Genomic DNA, 17,556 nt, shown 5'->3' with positions numbered 1-17,556 from the left:
AGCACTGACTATTACGTTGAATTAGTTGTATCTCTCTGCACTAAAACGATGATCTAGTTAATTTGTTTTTCATGACTGGTTTTAAAAGAGTTTCGTCAGTCAATGAGTCATTTTTATGGTTTTTGCATAGGTCGTTTTGGGTTTTTTTTTTTGTCTTTTTTTCTGTTTTGCCTCTTTTGTTCGATGACACCGGCCCCCCGGATCACTTCGATCCCTGAAAAAAGTGTCTCTCGGAGATGATAGCGATCAATGAAGAACATTAAGGGTACATATGATCACGAAGTACCACGGCAAATTCACTGTTCACTACACACATGCCAAGTCACCGTCAATCGCAACTCAGAACACAGTTTGCTCATTGACAATTTTCAGCCATGGCAACGAACATCTGGAAATTCCATAAAATCGAGTACAATTGTGCTCAACAGATACCGAAACATATATTCTTTTCGACCCCAGTTTAACCAGTGCTACATGTTCCGGCTCAAAATGCCGTAATCACCGGTAACCAAAGCGTACTATAAGAGGTTGAAATAAGAGCCTGTATGGATTTCAATTTCGAACGAAAACTATTTCTGTTTTCCTTTGAAAAGCTACGATAAAGTTTGAACCTCTCTAAGTGCGGTCCTTTTTATGTCGCCGAAATGCTTCTGTAAGCCATTTGAACGATTTTGACGCGTATAAAGAGTACGCGTCACTGTATTGTAGCTTTCAAAGGAAAAACGGAGATAGTTTAAATTTTAAATCCATATAAACTCTTATAGTACGCTTTGGTCACCTGCGGCTAAATTAATGCGAAATGTTTATTTGATGATTGCTATCATCTAGGAGCTTCTTTAGCAATTCGCTGCAATTAAACTATAATTCTGCTATTGAAGTGAACAGTTCTTCCTAAACTAGAAACCGTTCCAAGCAAAAGAGTTGCCTCGCGATCCAACGACGGAATTCCACCAACATCATCGTTGGCCTCTTCCTTACTCGTAGACTCGTCTTCCAAATCTTCGCTACCGCTTGAATCGTACTCCAGTATGCCGTCTTCCTCGTCTGCTTTTTCGGCTTCGTTTCTCCGTTGTTCCCCGAGGCGTTCAAGGGAGACTGACTCACCCGGTCGCACCTCTCTCTGGTAGAGGTAGGAAGGCAGGGTTCCGGCTCTGGCCATTGTTATCTCTTGTCTGACAGAGCGCTGACACACTGCAGCACCAAACGTTTGTACCCAGTCCCTCATAACTTGTACACATTGTGGTGTCATTGGTACAGCTGGCGAGGGTTGTATAACAGGCATGGCCGACAGAAACATGGCGCGTTCGGACACAGGATACCAAGACTTTAGATTTGTAAAATAGATCGCCGCCCAATGGGTCGTTCTCTTGATACCTTCTGTGGCTGCATTTCCAAAGTTTCTTGCATAATCCAACACCCTTTATAGCCTGCAAAAAGGGCCGCCTCTCGTCGGTTTCGGCTACTCGGGACGTTTAACAAATCAAAACTTATAACTTAGAACCTTTCAATAGCGAATGTCGGAAGGATTATAAGAAGCGGCTGTATTTAGAAGAAAACAACAATCAACCAAAGAAAAACCCTCAAAATTAAACAGAAACAAACAAGCATGGTCTGCAGTGAAATGTCTGGTTACTGAGGTCATTGGTTTATCTGGAAACGTGATGGAAACATGATGCTACGCGAAATTGCCCTTTACTAATTACTGATATTAATAGACCATAAAAAAGCATCATTTTTCATTGTCGAAGTTCTCGCAATTCATTGTCGTCATTCGCAATGTAATAGTTCCAAAAGTCTAAATTAGTAAAGGCAAGAAACAGAACTTACCTAACTGTTTCCCTGACGGACTTTAATGTCTTCTCCTTCCGTGGAAGTTGTGCCCGAAATTTCTCCTTACGAAGAAACGAATTTCTGCTCTTCCCCTTCTCATAAAACAAAGTTACGCAGCTAATAACATCGACAACATCATTGTCGATGTTAACCGACACCGCTAGGGCGCGTTAAACTGCCCAAACGATAACTTAGCTAGTCTCCTTCGCGTCGAATATCCCACGCGCACCGATGAGGATCTGTATAAACTTGACACTAGAAATATCACGGTCAACAAATAACAAAGGTCACAAAGACATTGTCAAATTGGATTCGCATTACGGTCAAGGTGTCCAAGGTTCATGAAAATAGACTACAGATCGCCATAGGGGTCACAGAGCAGCGTGATAAGGTCGTGGAAAACGTAGTTGTCAACTAGGTCATTGTTCGACTATTTCCGACCATTTCCAACGTTAATAAGATGAGCTAGCTAAGATGACAGCTTGATTTCTTTGCATATTTCAGACTCTGAAATTCCCGAATCTCGGTTTCTTTAAAGCGACATTTCTCGATTCCCGCCTGTTAAAATCGCCTAATCCCGTGTCCCGGTCATAAATACAATCCCGAATCTCGTCACACTTTTCCTTCAAAATCTCGAATCCCGGCCTTCAAATAAGCCAAATCCCGGATCCCGAAAAACCTATTGGGGACCCTCTTTAGGTGATCAAAGATTTGTTTCCTTAAGTAGAGCCAGAAGAAATGACAGATGCCTTCTTTTAAGTGTTGTTTTGAATTCTGGTGATATGATCGGCTTCGTTGACAATCAATCCTTATGTTACCAAAGGCATTGATTTTGTTGTGTTGAGGCCATGTTTAGCACTCTCCAATTTATAGTCAGTATTTTCGCTTGACAATGCGATTAAGATGAATAAGTTCAGTGATTTTTTAGGTTTTATAGTTCATTTCAGAAGATGGGTAGGTGATGTGAATAATTCTTAATAAAGTTTGTTCTTCTTGTAAACGGATTTCAGAGGTGCAGGGAGGTTTCGTTTGCTCTGACGAAGGGCTAACGCTCAAAACGTCAACTTTGAAATTCTCTACGGTGGCCAATTTACATTATCACCTCAGTTGATAAAAGCGAAACTAGCTTGTTACTCCCACCGACACAGCAACGCAGTTTCTTTAGCAACTTATCTCCTTTATTTAGAATAATGCCTTTAAAATCGTCATGAACAAGACTATGTTGTCAATTAGTGTCGCAGAGTATGAGGATTGGAGACAAAAGGAGGAAAAGCGAGTGAATATAGACTCTCAAGGAACAATGATAATTGTATTGGAGAGGATGGAGGCTAAAATCTCGCATCACTTAACAACGTCTATTGTCTCTTGAGAGTGCTGAGAGTACTGAATACAGAATATCGCTGAATTTGTCAAGAAACGTGCTGGTTGCTATTTGGGGTCGATGCACGCAATCGACAGCAAGGTTTTTCCCTATGCGGAACAGGACGTTTTCATGAGAAGTGACTCAGTTACATCTGAACCTGAAAATGTGGATTTTTCGGGAAGTTTATATTGTAAATAAATTCCTACTCCTCCGCCTGTTTTCGATTTACAGTAGTTTGAGTTGAAATAGTCTTAGCGATGTTTACCAGCTCTGCGGGGTAATCAGCTGGCCAGGTTTCGGGCAGCCCAATCAAAGAGAATGGCTTATACTATCTTTCAGCAATGGGATTCATTTCATAGAAAATTTCTCATTCAGTTTCCAGTTTTAAGTGTCTAGTGAAAGTTTGCTTTGACTCCAACAGAAGCTACTAACTAATACTGGCATTTAAGTGATAGAAGTTAGATTCGGGATGACTGAAAGATAACTAGAAAGTGGATTAAATATTTCGGGCCGTTCTACCGGGATAAATGGAAGTGATTGAAGCTGCTTAAACGGAAGAACTAACATCTAAGTGATTAAAAGGAAGGAGAGGCGTCTCTTATGCCAACCTACTCTTCTATTAAGCTTAGGGAATATTTTATTCATTTCATTTAACCATAATAACACCTTATTTTTGCTAGATCATGCAATGATAAAGATGGAAGAACGAAATAATTTTCTCTGTTACACGTCAAGAGATAAACTGCTTCTGATTCTCCTTTCTATCGTGTGACTTAAAAAAATTAACCATTTGAAAGATAGTATCAGAAAAACTCCGGGTTTCCTTGATCCTCTCTGTAAACTTGGTTGCTGAAATCGCCATCCTTTCAAGTTACAGCTTCCCGACGGAAGGAAATCCTATTAAGCGGAATAATTCCGAGACCCACTCAAGATCGCAGCTATCTATGCTTTTAACCTCTCAATACCTTGGCATTTTTTTTTATTTTGAATAACCACTGATTTGACGGCTAAGCTCAAGAAATATTACTTCAAAGGAATAAAAATCGCTAAAATCGTGTCACAAAGAAAAATTTCTTAGTTGATCATTACTTTCGGCAAGAAGCTAGCCGCCTCACTCCTTGAATTTCATGGCCTCTACTTTCGCGAAATTAAAACTCAAGGGAGCCAAATTTTGAGTTAGGGGTTAAAGTTTATCAGGAAAATATGGTATTGCGTTGAAGGGGGAGTATCAACCGGATGAGTGTAAATTGGCAACCGTCAAGAGTTTCTTAGTAAATTACATCATCAACTCAATTGATAAAAACAAATGGTCAATTTTTGAATTATTTGTTTGTTCAACCCATGTATTCAACGTTTCTATATGATAACGTAGGCGAAAAGGCATCAAGGTTCGTGAACATGTGCGAAATTCCAAATCTACCAATAGAATCAACCCTAACATCAAACAAAACGCTTCTAATACAGAGATAAGTGGTATTTGGAAGGAAAGAATCTGATAACAGTGGGTTTTCTTAGTTTTCATCTAACTACCACCAGTTTGAAGTGAGCTAAAGGAAATAGCTCTTTTGAACGTTGTTTCGAACGCGTGAATGGGTGGTATATCAATTAGAGACTCATTTACCTCTTAAGTACTGAACTGATGTCCAAAACATTCTTTTAATGCTGTTTCAATCAGCAGTATCTTATATAATGGGCGACAAGAGTGAGCAATTAATGCTACCAAGAGATTATAAGCTGTACTTTATAATCTCTTGATGTCACCTGCACAGTTTTTTTTTCTTGCATTTCCCCTTTGTTCTTTTTTCTTCAATATTGTTGTTATGCTTTTTTTTAAATTATTGGAAATGAATCGTTGCTCTTCAAAAAAGATCGCAATAATTATTATCATCTCTATTTCTATCACTGGTTGATCAAAAAAATGCATTGTAATTGTTTACATACCTCTCTGGCACTCAAAGCCTCTACTCTTTAACTGCAGTTTGACCATGTCTCGAAAGGCGGCTGTGAGGATGGATGACACATCCTTGGATACAATTAACCACGCCACGGAAACGATGTTGGTGTTTTCGAGGGCACTTCTTTGAGTATTACATATCTAATTACGGATGGGTCCACTATAAATTTGAGCTCGTGACAGGACAATTATTGAGGATTTATAGCTGTTACGCTTTCACTTACTTTGAAGAGATGAACAGCAAGACAATGATCTTGGTATTCTGTGTTCTGTTGGCAGCCAATCTCATTTCAGAAACAGAGGCACTTTACAGTCAGAACTGTTGCCCAGTTGGGAAGAGATCACTTGTCTTGGTAAATGTATTCAATTTTTGAGTTCCATACTTTTTTAGAGAGATACCCACATAGCACTGTAGTAAATCATAAAGATCATTGACCTTTTTCATAACGTTAATAATATCATCGGGGCCGGACCAGCTATGAAATTGAACCAGATTACCAGATTATATTACAGTTACTGCAATGGCCGCTGGGCAATTGCGATAGGGGCAGTGATGATTATGTCAGCCTCAGAGAAATCGTGTGAATGTAGATTTGCTATCGTTGGTAGTTTTATGTAAGATTTCATGGTTATCGAAATCTGATCATGCGAGTACCACGTGGCTCAGTCATAAATCGAAGTTACGAAATTTTGCAAATGAAGGGGCAAGAAAAAACGAAACAAAGAAGGAAAGACAGAGAAAGACAGAAAGATGAAAATAAGAAAAGCAAACGAAAGAAAAAAGAGAGAGAGAGACAGGAAGAAAGAAAGAAAGGAAGAGATAAAGAAAGATGGCCGGTTTAGTTGACAATAATAAAGAGTTTTCGCCTTCTTTTGGGCTGCGCGGGGATGCTCCGTGATTCCCGTGACTAACATGACAAATCGGAAAAAATGAGGGTTAGTCAAGCATTTTGAGTCACAAACGTTAAATTCTCTGGATCAAATTCCTGACAGCTCGCAGGTCATGAGGTATCTTCCGCTACTCTTAACTTAGTTAATCGTCACTTTTCATTGCATAGGAAGGAGAAAGGATGCCGCAAAAGACATCACAGTACTTTAAAAAAGTCATTGATAATGCTACTAAGTATATATATATATATATATATATTTTTTTTTTTTTTAATTTTTTTATTTAACCCTGATTAATGATCTGTTTTTACTCACTTGCAGAAATTAGATAATGCCCAGAGGAATATAAGGAACATGTGTGCCACTATGAACGATGTTTGCAGAGCGTTAACAAATAGAGACGAGCCGTCGGATGTTAATCTGTAAAAGATGTAAAATGGACTATCGATCGAGTTAACCGACTACAGAATTTAAAAGTATAAATGAAATGAGCGAAGCTGACTGGAGTATTTCAGAGGTTACAGTTGAAACCTTCTGAAAAATCAATAAAATTGTGTACATGTATTTTCTGAGTATTTCTTTAGATCTCAAAAAATTGAATACCTTTTTTAATCATAAGACTTCAAACAGAAAAAACAAAACAAAAACGGCCCTCTAATAAAAAAGGAGACTGTCACGATAGTCTTCATTAGTGACTAGGTCGACACAAATGTATTTTTTGAGTAATTTTTTTTTTTATCTCCAAAAAAACTGAAGATCCTTCTTTTTTTATTATAAGACTACGTTCATCCAGAAGTAGAGGTCCTTAAATTATAAAGGACATTGTCACCAATGCGGTCGTCAAGCAATACATGCAAATATAATTTCTCTCACCACTTTTTTACAAGAACTGGTAAAAGAACGACTCCATTTATTTAAAAATCAAAATACCGCGGAAAGTACAAACCTAACCCAAACTCAACTCTGACGATTACATTGACTACGCTGCACACACAAGGAACGTCTAAAACCCGTAGATATTCACGTAGCTCAAAAACTAATGTGCGCCCTACGACATTGATAAGCGAAGTTCTCGCCATTTGATTGGATGAACCAAACAAATGACAAGAAGCTGTTGACAAGATTAGCAGTTCAGACTGACAAAAGCCTCCCTAAAAGACCTCTGGAAAAGAAACGAGTGAAGGTTAATAAAACTCCAGGTTTCTTCAACATTTTTTGTACTTTCACCGCCGAAATCGACACCTTTTAAGATATTACTTAACGAGGAATATTCCCGACACCCACTCAAGATCGCAGATATTTATGCTTTTAACCTCTTAATATCTTGTTAATTTTTTTTTAATTTCGGATGACTTAAGATTTGAAGGTCAAGATTAGACAAAAGGAACAGTTTTATACAAAAGAATAAAAAATCGCTTGGAACCGTGTCGCAAAGAAAATAAAATTGGGGTTTTCGTATATACGACAGTTTCTCAAGTGAAAACTAAGGGCACATCCTTTAAATTTACTACCTAGCTTTATTTCCGAAAAATAAACCTCAACAAAGCCAACTCGTCTATCTCAAACTATAAAATAAAGGTCCACATGGTTCGTGAACTTGCAACCGGCCGAATCATTCATAATGAAAGCTAGCAAAGTACCATTAGAATCAGCTATCATATGTAAGAAAAGTACTACCAATACTAAAATAAGTGTTTTTGGGGAAAATATGCGCTAACTTCCGTAGAGGGAAGGAGTTCGGTAATTGTGCAAATTCGGTATATGTTCTATCTAACCACTGCTGTGTTGAGGTAAGCTAAAAGAACTTAGACCTTCAATCGTTATTTCGTCGTGTAGATTGATGGTACATCAATTCGAGACACATTTACTTAAGTACCCAACAGATGTCCAAGCACTCTTTTGCTGTTGTCCCACTGAACAGTATCTCATATTATGTGCAATTACTGCCAACTGTTATCAACTTGATCGTGTTTTTAATGACAATGGAAACTTGTCTTTTTTCGTCTTATTTCCTGTATGTTTTTTATTTTAATAATCACAAATGAAATGTTTCTCAATAAAAACAACACAATTTTTTTTTCCACTGGCTGATTAAAAAGGCTGCCTATTAACCTTTTACTTTAAAACTACAGTTTGATCTTGTCTGGTAGGAGCAGCTGTTAAGGCAATTTACACATCCTGTGATAAAAATTAACCACGCAACGAAAACGATGTGAGCGTCAAAGGAACTGTACAGAGGGCGCTTCCTTAAGTATTACATAAATTATGTACAAGGCTCCAGTATAAATTTGTGCCTTTGAACGGAGATTTAACAAAATAAAGTTTGCAAATACTTTTCAGATATGGAGAGCAAGGCTATCATCTTAGTATTTTGTGTTCTGCTGGCGGCCAGTTTCATATACGAAGCAGGGGCACTTTACAGTCAGAACTGTAAATTTGGGAAGAGAGAACTTCACCCGGTATTGTTTCATTGTTTCGTTTTTGTTCTTCTGTTTTCTACAGTGCTTCTGCTTTTCACGGGACCAGTTTATGTGTCAGCTTCAGATCCCATCGAAGTGTTAAATTTTGTATTATTGCGGGCTTTTCCTTGAGCGACTGCTGTTAGAAATCATTGTTCTCAAAATCTGATCACGAAAGTGGTTTGTTATTATTTATTTTCACTACTGCTTAAGTAGTGATCGTTACTGCGAAAATCGCTCTCATACTAGAGAAATAAGAAAAGAAGTTAACGAATAGAGAGAGAGAGAGAGAGAGAGAGAGAGAGAGATAGAGAGAGAGAGAGAGAGAGAGAGAGAGAGAGAGAGAGAGAGAGAGTAAAATAATGAAAGAAAGGAAGACACAGGAAAAGGTTGCGAGGTTAAAAGTTGAAGACGATCATAATGATTAAAAAGTTTTTCGTTTTCTTGTGGGGATGCTTGATGGGGATTTACTTAGGTAACATAAGAGATTGGAAGAAAAAGGGTTAGTTAAGCTTTTCAAGACACATATTTGACCGTTTCTGGTTGAAAGTCCTGGAAGCTCGCAAGTTTCGAGGTATTTATCCACTTCCCCTACCTCGGTGGATGGCACCGTTATACATTAGAAAGGATAACGCATATGTTAGTACTTTGAAAAGTCATCCCTGTATGCCCACAAGTATAGTTTCGTCAACTAACCCTAAGCAATGAGCTGTTGTTTTACTTACTTGCAGAATTTCCGGAGAAGACACGAAAGGAGAAAAACTACAGGATTTAAATCAGTAAAAGATGTAAATTGGATTTATAATTGAGTTGAGCTGCTGATTGAGTAAAGCTTACCACTGTTGAAGCCTTCTTGTAAAATAATTAAATTGCGTGTATGTATTCTGAGTGTATCGTTGATTTGTTTTAGACTATTAAGGTAGCTCAAAGACCGCTCTGTCCTCTATGATATCCATAAGAAATGTTCTCGCCTTCTTTTGGATGAACCAAACAAAAGACAAGAATCGGTTTGTTAAACACGATCAGGTGCTGCATATGGCAAAAGCCTGTACTAAAGACTGCTTGTACACAAACGAGTGTCAAGAGCCGGGGGAATGTTGTTGGTCATATTGACTATCACATAGCTGACAAGCATCCATTCGGGGAACCACGCTTTTGACAAGGATTTTTATTAATGCCTACCTCTTAAGTAAACTCCTCAGTTTTAAAGAAACCTCTTCAGTAGACAGACAGCAACAACCACCAGCACCATTACACGACGTCAGTGTAATCCCTACAAACCGAAGTAGGGACTAATCGGGTCTTACGGTTAATTATACCGCAAGAAAACTGACCAATCAGTTGTGGTGAACCAGGCATGCGACCGGTCGTTAGTATAACGAATAAATCTGCTGGCTGCTGGCTGTTATCTGCTGGCTGCTGTCTGCTGGCTTTTATGTCACTTTTCCGGCCTGTAAGACCACTTTGCAAGCCTCATCTTTTGCCCGAATTCTAAAACTGTGGAACAACTTATGCAATGAAGCCTTCCCTAATGGTTTTACTTCTCTTGGCTGTTTTAAATCATTGTTGAAGAATTTGTGCAAGTCTCTCTTAATGAATGTCTTTGATGAGGACGTGGTCTGCTCGTGGTCAATATCTCCTGAATGTTTATGTCACTACTACGTAAACGTATGTTTATATATATACTTTTAGATGACAATTTTGTACAATTGGATTCTCCTACAATTAGATTTTCCTCTTACTAAATTAGATTTTGTTTGTTTTTTTACTTGTACATATTTTAAATTCGTATATTTTCCTTGGGTAGGCAGCCTGAGTGAGTCGTTCGTGCCCATCCCTTTTGGGCTTTAACTTTTTTGTTTTTATATTTTCAATTTGATCTTGCCCAATAAAGCTTGACAATACATACATAAAGTTTTTCAATTTAAAGGCGCCACTTCAACCTTACGTCGAGTCAGGCTTACTATCTTTGTCCTTCTTCACTAATCAGAAAAATATGTCCAAACAGAGCGAAATTTTTGGAAGTGAATGCTCTTCAGCGTGAATAAAATTAAAAACGCCAGGTTTTCGCTTTATTGTCTATTGCTTGCATTTTAAAAATGGAACCTTTCGTTATTCTGAAGTCACAACTCCCAGTATTTTATGGCAGACAAACTGAGTCTACATTTCGTTATATCAAGTGTGAAAGTGCACTGTTTGATCCCAAAAAGCAGTATGGTCTGTTGTATTCTGAGTTCCAGTCGAATGACTGTGTGAGTCTTCTTACGTGTTTCTCAGAGCGTTTGCTCCATGTGAGGGGAATCCAAATTTTTGTTAAGTCACACACAAGTAGCTTAGAGGTTTAGCTCACCAAAGATGTGACTCCCTAAAAAGAAAAAAAAACTGAATGACTGATACCTCCTAGTATGTGCTGTTTTCTATTCCTGTTTAGTCGATCCTTATGCTAACAAAATTCTTAACAGGTACTCAGTCGTTTAGCAGACATTTGCTAGACGAGCTACACAGCCACACTGGTCTTTGAATGTTTTCATACGGAAGACCCTTCTCGATCGAACTTCTAATGGATCACTTTTCTACATATTTTATGCCTGTCTTCAAGATTTTGTTCAGTGATGCCCGACCTTAGGTCCGCACCCTAATCCCTTATACTCTTTTATTAAGCCAACGGGTCCCCTCATCCCCACCTCGCTGCCTTTAAGGAAAATTACAGTCATTTATCTTAACCGACAGTTAGACAATTTATCTCTTCAGCATATTGAAATAATAAAGGTGGAAGAAAGGAAGATATTTTCGCTTTGGTTTCTTTTCGTTTTATCGTTAAAAAAAAAAGCTAAGCCTGATTTTACTCTCTAACCTCCAGGTTAGCTCAACGGATAGAGTGCTGGACTGATGTGCGGGAGGTCGAGGGTTCGAGCCCCGGCCGGACCAACACTAAAAGTCTTAAAAAATAATTGAGAAGAATATGCTGCCTTTCTATAAAATCAAGAAATGGTTTAGATATTCTAGTCTTCTCGGATAGGGACGAGTAAATGGAGGTCCCGTCTCCTGCAGGGTTAGGGGTAGGAGACTTTTATTTCCCACGCACGAGATTACTGTGTGATGGATGTCCTCTCCTGAGGTGGGATGTGTAAGTTGTTGTCTTGCGTTTAAATAAATAAATAAATAAATAAATAAATAAAATTGTGAATTTATATTGCGCAGTTTCCATGACGGGATCATCAACTGCGCATTACAACAATGCATGGAATAAATACTAATTACATATTTACAACAATGCATGAAATAAATACTAATTACATCATTACAACAATGCTTTGTAATAGATACCAGTTACATCATGTGTAATATAAAATATTAAAAGCTAAGCTAACTAAGAATAAAAAGCCTTACCGAAAAAATGCGTCTTTAAGAGTTTTTAAAAAGTGTCGACAGATTTAGCCATTCTAATTTCCGAAGGTAAATCATTCCAGAGTTTCGTCGCCGAAGCAACGGTCGCCTAGAGTTTTTAAAGTTTTAAAATTCGGGTAAGATAGCAGTATTCCGTCATTACAACGCAGTCCATATCTCGAATTTAAAGGCTTAATTTTGACAAGATCATTGATATAGGACGATGCGGATTTGTGAATGGCTTTGAAAGTTAAAAGTAGAACCTTACATGCGCCTCTGGCTCGGGCAATATGGGTAACCACGCCCCACGTTAAGACATTAAACTTTGATTACTATTACTATTACTATTTTCTTTCGTGTAATATTACTTTGGTAAACTTAACTAGAAAGAAGTTTCCTCGATCTTTTCTATACCTAGGCGGTCGACATCGTCACCCCTTAAGATATCTTTTTCCTGAAGAAAGAAAACTCAAGATGGAAGCTATTTATACTTTTAACCCCTCAAAACCTCATAACTTCTTTTCTTTCTTTTAAATTTTGGGATAACCATTGATTTGATAGTTAAGATCCAATAGCAATTTACTTTGAATGTATAAATATGGCTAAGAAACGTTTCGCAAAGAAAAAAACCTTCAATTTTGATATGCGACTGCTTCTAGAGTGATAACTACTTTCTTGAAGCTAACGTTGCACTCCTTGATTTTGATTGCCTCTTGAAATGCAAAATAAAACTCAAGACGGCTCAAGATAGCTGTGTTTCATAGCTAAAGCCAATGTAAGGTTCGTGGATAAGAGCAAAAGTCCAAGTCGTTTAAAGCTAGCAAAATGCCGATGAAATCAAACCTGATATAAAAAAATTCGAAACTACAATGTATTACAATGATAAGTGGTTTTGGGAACGCTCTAAGCTAATTTCCTTGGAAGGCAGGCGTCATGTCTGTGGGCTTTCTCAGTTTCCGTCAAACTGTCACCAGTTAGAAGTGGGGTTAAGGAAATAACTCTTTTGAATGTTAATTTGGACGTGAAAATTAGTGGTACATCAATTAGAGACATATTTACGTAAGTACCGAACAGATGTCCAAAGCACTCTTTTGCTGCTGTTTTGCTTTTATATTTTGGGAAGTTAATGCTACTTTATCAACCGTCTCGTGTTTTTAAAGTAATGACGGAAACCGGTTTTTTTTTTCCTTTTATTTCTGTGTGTTATTATATCATCGAAAATGAAACGTTTCTCAACAAAAACATCGCAATAATAGTTATCAGTATTTTATCACTGATTGAATAAAAAAATGCATGTTAACTTATTTTAGTCTTTTTTTGGCATCTAATGCTTTTACTCTTAACCTACAGTTTGACCTTGTCTCGAAGGGCGGCTGTTGGGATAAAATTAACCCCACGCGTAGACAATGTTGGCGTCAGAAGAACTCTTTTGAGGGTATTTCTTTGAGTTTTACTTAACTCATTATGTGCTAGGGTCCGCTATAAATTTGAGCTCGTGTACGGACACTCATTCAAGGTTATAGCCGTTTATCTTTCACTTTCTTCAGAAATGGACAGCAAGACTATTATCTCAATATTTTGTATTCTGCTAGCAGCCGGTTTGATGTTCGAAACAGAGGCACTTTTCGGTCTGGACCCCGACTTTAATGCCGGGAAGAGATCATCTGTCTTGGTAAATTTCATTTGTTTTTTTGTGATCTTTTTCAAAAATGTGTTTTAGAATTAGAAAAGGAGTAAATCATAACGTTCATCGAACCCCTTCATAATCTGCTGCTGTTAATGGGGCCGGGTCATCGATAACACTAAAAGGCATTAACTAAATTATATTTGAGTTTTTACATGGACATCTTGGCATTCACAATTGGGGAGAAGAAAGTTGTAGCTGGACAAAAAGGGACCGAACTAACTGTCCCTGCCATTATATCTTAGGAATGAGGAAAATGTGATAGTGATACTATTTCGTGCATTTAAATTGTTTCAGCCTCAGAGAACCCTTCTGAAAGTAAAATCTTCTTTCTCTTTTAGCTCTTTCGTGAACGACTCATGTTAGATTTATTGTTCTTAAAATATGATCACTAAGCACCACCTGGCTTAGCCATAACTCGGAGTAAACAAATTTGGCAGTGGAAGGAAAATTTAAAAAGAAAAGAAAAGGCAGTATGACTGAAAAACAGACATAAATAACGAAAGAAAAAAAGAAAGAAAAAAGCTTTGGCTTTTGATAATCACGATAACGTAAGAGTTTTCTTCATTTGATTAACATGACGAATCGAAAGGAAAAGAGTTAGCCTAGCATTTTAATTAAGAAGTATTAGCGTTAGGAACAAAAGTCATGTGAATATGCCGACGAGCTAACCCTACAGGAATGCAGGTCACTTCGATCGAAGGTTGTTTCGATCGAAGGTCGTTTCGATCGATAAAGTCGATTCGATCGAGGACAAGAGTCAGTTCTATCGAAGACTGTAACTATTGCTTAAGTGTATTGAACTTACTATTTATCAAATCTGTTTAAAAATATTTCCTGATACAGTTATCACGCTTTGTTCCTCAGAGTCGGCTTTTCATGATTTGCTTTAACAGAAAACAGACGCGACCATTCTTTATGTTCCACGCGCATTTGGTAAAATGATGGAAAATATTTGCTCATGGTTCGCATCATGGTTCTTCAAATTTTATTCTTTATTAGCTCGCAAGAAGCTCGCAAGACATCGCTTCTTTTCCTTGAATCGCTACTACATATACTACTATCATTTACTCTTCGATCAAACTGACTCTTGTCTTCGATCAAACTGACTCTTGTCTTCGATCAAACTGACTCTTGTCTTCGATCAAACTGACCTTTGGTTTCGATCGAAACAACCTTCGATCGAACTGACTCGCTTCCCCTACAGAATGAACTGTATTTACTCAATTGCAGAAATCAAGTAATGTCCAGAGGGATATCAGAAACATGTGTGCTACCATGAACGATGTTTGCAAATGGAAAAAGGAAAGACTGCAGAATATAAATCAGTAAAAGATGGAAAATTAACCTACAACATGGATCGCTTATTGCTGAAAACGAAGTTTTTTAGGTTGCAGTATAAAACCTTCCTGTGAAATTAATAAAATGCTTGGCTTTAGTTCTGATTACTTCTTTCGTTCTTATGAAACTGAACATAATATTTAATCATAAGGCCGCGATCAACAGCGATAAACGAGCATTATTCAATTGGGAAGATCTAGTCTCAGTGGGCGCCATTCCCAGTTTATGCTAGGTGAATTAGTGATGACCTGAAAGTTGATTTGTAAGTAGAAACTATTCTATATAGATTCACAATGGTGGGGAAAATATTTGAGGCGATCAGTAAGAAGAGAAATTCGCGAAATTTAAGTGCGTTCACTGATAAAATATTTTTCTTTCCAAGGAAGGCTTGCTTGCCATTAGGCTCAAATGTTACGAAGAATTGCTTCAGCCAACCGAAACTAAACAGGGAAAAATCGGTTCGACAGGGGAAAACCCAAAAATTTTCCTCGTACCATAGTCTGTGATCAGCTTTATCGGCTCTCAGAGACTGGATTTATGACAAGGGAAACGCTTCACAAAGAAAGGACAAAATAATAGAAGGAACCAGACTCATCGAGAATGAAATAAATGAATAAATGAAAATGAGCATAAAATGGAATAAGATAATAGAAATTGATTGAAGAGCATTTCTCCACAAAGTGATGACTTCTCCCTTGAAATACTAATGCACGTAGTTGTTATGCCGCAAAATGTAAAAATCACCGCAAAATGTAATACTGACGCAAAATGTAATAACAATCACCGCAAAATGTAACACTAACGCAAAATGAATGTAATGATATCGACGCAAAATGTTATAAATAACTTAACGCAAAATGTAATAACTTTTCTAACATGATTTATTACATTTCGCGTCGATGTTACTGCATTTTGCGTTAGTATTACATTTTGCGGCGATTGTTATTACATTTTGCGTCAGTATTACATTTTGTGGCGATTATTACGTTTTGCGGCGTAACAGCAGTAGTTTTTAGTACTAATTGTAACTGGTAGTTGTTTCCGGCTTTTCCATTTTTGTCTGTCTCAGACTTTATGGACCCTCTATGTACTCTTTGTACAGGGCGTCAATGAATCTAGTTAACAATTATTCCACGAGCGCGCGTTGGATATGAGATGATAGATAGCCAACGAGGCGCGTAGCGCCTCGTTGGCTATAATCATCTCATATCCAGCAAGCACGAGTGGAATAATTGTTTTATTAAAAAAACTCCCCCAAGATATTAGACAAATCTTCTCGACTTAATTTTTTAAGAAGAAACCGGATGTTACAATGTACAGATATTAGATTATGGTATATTGGCTCATATACCATAATGGCTAAGCCAATAAAAATTCTTGAATTGCATTATCCAATGATCAAGTTTGTAATAATTAACAATAGAAAACTGTCAGTTTATCTTACAATACTTTGCGTTACGTGCAGGTCAACTGTTATCTTAGTTTGTTGTTTCTGTTCTGCGGCAAACTTTAGAAAAAAAACTGGAATGAACTAATCATTTCTTGCATACTTCGGTACTGATATTGATATTTATCAATCGACTTTTGTCCCAATCGATTAATAAGCTGTATATCCAGGGTCAGTCTTGCTTTAATTTGGTGTGATCAAGTATGAAGAAAATCGTCACATTCGAAACCCATGAGAACTTTTTCCCATCAGACAAAACAGATCTACTGAGACAATATTGACGCTATTAACAGCTTCAAAGAATGATATAATTTGCGACGCGCACACATTGTAGCAGCTTGAACCAAACTGATCTACGTAAGCATTTCAGGGTCGTAAAACGTTGTTGTCGCCGAGTGCTTGTTGTCGTAAATACAATGAATTGAGAATTCCCTTTAATTCTTACGTATTCAGTTATATTTTTGGCTTATTAATATTCATATTTTCGATTATCCAGTTCTAGCTATTAAGCCCAGTCCTCACCTGTCCGGATAATCGACGTTCGACTGCATTTACAAGTTTGCTACGCCTCATCACTTAGACGATTAAATCGTATCATCAATTAGACGTACGGTTAAACATGATTTTAAGTTCCTTCTGTCTCTACAAATGCGCCATGCATGCAAGACCAAACGCCAGACTTGTCAGACAGTTTGATCTCTTTGAATGACGAGTAGGGCTTTATACATTCACTTTTTCTCAATTTACAGCTAAATATATTCCCAGTCCCTAAATTTTATTCCAGGCTTTCGCTCCTATGATGGCACGGCTGCACAACAATGGAACCTGTGGATGAAGCTGCTGCCTCAGAGACAGGCCTGCAATCTGTACAGGATTAGGATTGTGTAGCAAACGCTTTGAAGGAATCTAACTTTTCTTCGACCGAGTCCGGTTTCTTCGACGTTAAATAACACCTAGAAACATGCTCTGAAATCAGGCACACAGAAGGGTTTACAAAAACACATTGCAGACCTGTTTGAGCATCAGAAAAGATACTTTCATCCCGAAATACAAGCCGTTTTGTTTTTGACAGCCGTTTCTTTAAATACACTGTTCTGTAGCTACCACACCCGAAAACTGAAAAAGGGCTCTTTTATTACCCACTGATTCTTCTTCGTACTCTTTGCTAAAGTTTTGGCAAAAAAGGACGTAGAGTCTCTATGA

At 37.7% G+C, this 17,556-nt stretch overlaps 2 long non-coding RNA genes across 2 annotated transcripts; both read left to right on the top strand.

The window, feature by feature from the left end:
- Positions 1-8,126: 8,126 nt before the first annotated feature.
- Positions 8,127-9,382, top strand: LOC111325230 (uncharacterized). The gene is made up of 2 exons (XR_002694311.2): positions 8,127-8,494; positions 9,226-9,382. It is a non-coding gene; the product is annotated as an uncharacterized LOC111325230 (long non-coding RNA).
- A 3,891-nt stretch (positions 9,383-13,273) lies between these two features.
- On the top strand, positions 13,274-15,003 carry LOC111325286 (uncharacterized). The gene is made up of 2 exons (XR_002694315.2): positions 13,274-13,553; positions 14,799-15,003. It is a non-coding gene; the product is annotated as an uncharacterized LOC111325286 (long non-coding RNA).
- Positions 15,004-17,556: the final 2,553 nt, after the last annotated feature.

Source organism: Stylophora pistillata, chromosome 8 (genome assembly GCF_964205215.1).
Source record: "Stylophora pistillata chromosome 8, jaStyPist1.2, whole genome shotgun sequence".
Classification (NCBI taxonomy): Eukaryota; Metazoa; Cnidaria; class Anthozoa; order Scleractinia; family Pocilloporidae; genus Stylophora; species Stylophora pistillata.
Note: the sequence above shows the minus strand (reverse complement) of the source record. Positions and strands in the feature narration are given on the sequence as shown.